Raw genomic sequence first — 2,540 nt, 5'->3', positions numbered from 1 at the left:
ATTTGTCTCTTTAAAGGCAGAGCAAAATGTGAAAATTAACGCCCACTGTAGTAATGCCACCTAGTCTAAAGAAGGAAGCTCAAAGAACTTTTAATGGGATTGTTCTGTTTTACTTGTACACGTAGAAAAAGTCAAGAAGAAAGTCTTGGAAATTCGGTGCTCCCCGTCAGAGATTGGTATAAGTAAAATAATTACTTACTGACGGTTGCAACAAGACCCTGAGGTCCATGACCGCCCAGTTAATTACGTTATAGCCCTCCTGTCAATCTATCGGTAGTAAATATAGGTTAGGAGACACTGCTAAGTCATTTCGCGGAGAATTACCGTGAATAAGCCTTCCTTGTAGTTTCTGTTTATCAGAAATTAAATCCTCTCTCTGCTTTTCTAATTAACGCATCATCAAAAAAAAAAAAATCAAGTCCCAAGTGTTTTTTAGATCAGAAAAATTCCTCACAACCTCGCTGAACTCTGACAGATATTAAAGAGTTAAAGCAAACCACAACGGAAAAGGCAACAGGAATGTCAATAACAAAAGGTCTAATCAGCAGAACAATGAATGTGCGCATATTCAGTTTTAAGATAACTCTTACATTAATAGACAAACTGAATGACTCAAGGTTATCGCCAGGATAAATATAAATTCCTTTTTCTATCGATATTGTCCTCGTCGGCCTCCGTCATGTTTGTTTGAACTCCCTATTAAGTCAAAGAAGGCAATGTCTCTAATTTATACCAAACTGGTGGCTATTCAGAGGCAGCGTTACCTTCCGAACAAGGGACACATCAGAGACCTTTATGCTTTGAAATCAGATTGCTGTCATCCTTTTTTTGGCTGCGAACGGGACTTTAAACGTTATGCTCAACAAGTTTGCCAAGGCAGAAAGGTATTTGATGAACCTCTTAGCCTGAACGATGTGCTACGTCAGACTAGTGCGATTCGCAAGTTTGTTATTCACAAGTAACTGTCAATGGCCACGCGCCTGCAGGGAATCATGGTAGTCTTGTTCATCGTCTTCTTGGACTTAATATTTATTTTGATGAATACAACTACCGTGATTCCCTGAAAAGATAGAACTTTGCATATTTGCAAACGAATATGGGTCTTAATACGGAGCTTCTTATGTCTTGTTTAGCGGTTCCATGTGCCGAAAATCCATGCCGAAATGGAGGATACTGTACAGTCAAGGGAATTGACAGCTACATTTGTCAATGTACTGAACGATTCTTTAGAGACACTTGCAAAGAAGGTAAACCATAAATGGGATTTGAGTACTACGCATCGTAAAATTTAAAAAAAATGGTAAATTTGGACGCCATACTAAGTTCCAGAAATAGTTTAGTTTTAGAAAAGGTCACAATAACAAAAATGTTTTACCCCAGTGTCACTTTAAGAAATGAAGAACTTTTTAGCTATCGGTTAGACGCATAACCTAAACAAAAATTCGAAATTTAATGAAAACTAATTCATCACCTCTCCCCCCTCCCCAACCCAACATTACAATTTTAAACATAAATGGAAAGATATAGTGTAGCAAAGCGCTGAGTACAAATAAGCATTTTTTCGTTTATTTCAAACAACATCTAGAGTGCATAAATTCTCTTGGCATGGAAGACCGTACAATCTCTGACGAACAAATGACTGCTTCTTCGCAATGGGATGCTAATGAAGCCGCCCACCAGGGAAGGCTTCATTTTCATAGAACGCTGTCCAAGGCAGGTGGCAGAGTGGTTGCCACAAATGATCTCAGTCAATGGCTTCAGATCGACTTTGGCAGTCTGCACACTAAAACAACAGGTGTGGCAACGCAAGGAAGAAATGAAAAAGAGGACTGGGTAACCAAGTACAAGCTAAAGTTCAGTAACGATGGCGTGAACTTCACGTGCTACAGAGAACCAGGAGAAACCGACGACAAGGTGAAATCCACTCCGAAGTTGATTACTCTTGATCCTCCAGTAACGGCCACATAAGTAACTGCCCACCAATTGCAACGGTGGGCATTAACGGTCCTAATCAAAACTATAACAAAATTCTCGAACGTGATTGGCTATCAGCAGCCCGATTTGAGCTTTAATTGGACAGTGTACGCGTCATGCTTGTAATTGGAAAGTACGCGTCATTTTTCACGCGCTGTTGCGGTGCACTTTGTCGAGTAAACTGCTGTGTTTTTCAGCATTCATAACGCCGTTTAATCGTTCAGCGCTCAATCGATGGTTCGTTCGTTTCTCGAATTTTGTCATAGTGTTGATTAATTGGTAAAAGCGCTTCGCGTCGCCCAATTCAGTCTTTAATCATACTCGTGATTAACAAATCGGAATCCCGCTTCGTGGTCGTCCGATTTTGTTAATCACTCGTATGATTACAGACCGAATTGGACTCTACTCAGTCCTTTTACCATTATTTATCATAGCTATATGCTGTACAACCATAGCAACCAATACTCAGTACAGTAGAAAAACACCTCTCCAAAATGTCTATAAGCTATAAGCCATCGCCGCGCATGTTCTCACAGGCTTCGCAGGGACAAACACGGATAATCTCT

Source organism: Orbicella faveolata, unplaced genomic scaffold, assembly GCF_042242905.1.
Source record: "Orbicella faveolata isolate gen_17 unplaced genomic scaffold, um_ofav_v1 contig_25, whole genome shotgun sequence".
NCBI lineage: Eukaryota > Metazoa > Cnidaria > Anthozoa > Scleractinia > Merulinidae > Orbicella > Orbicella faveolata.
The sequence above is the reverse complement of the archived record's forward strand: the minus strand, read 5'-3'. Positions refer to the sequence as shown.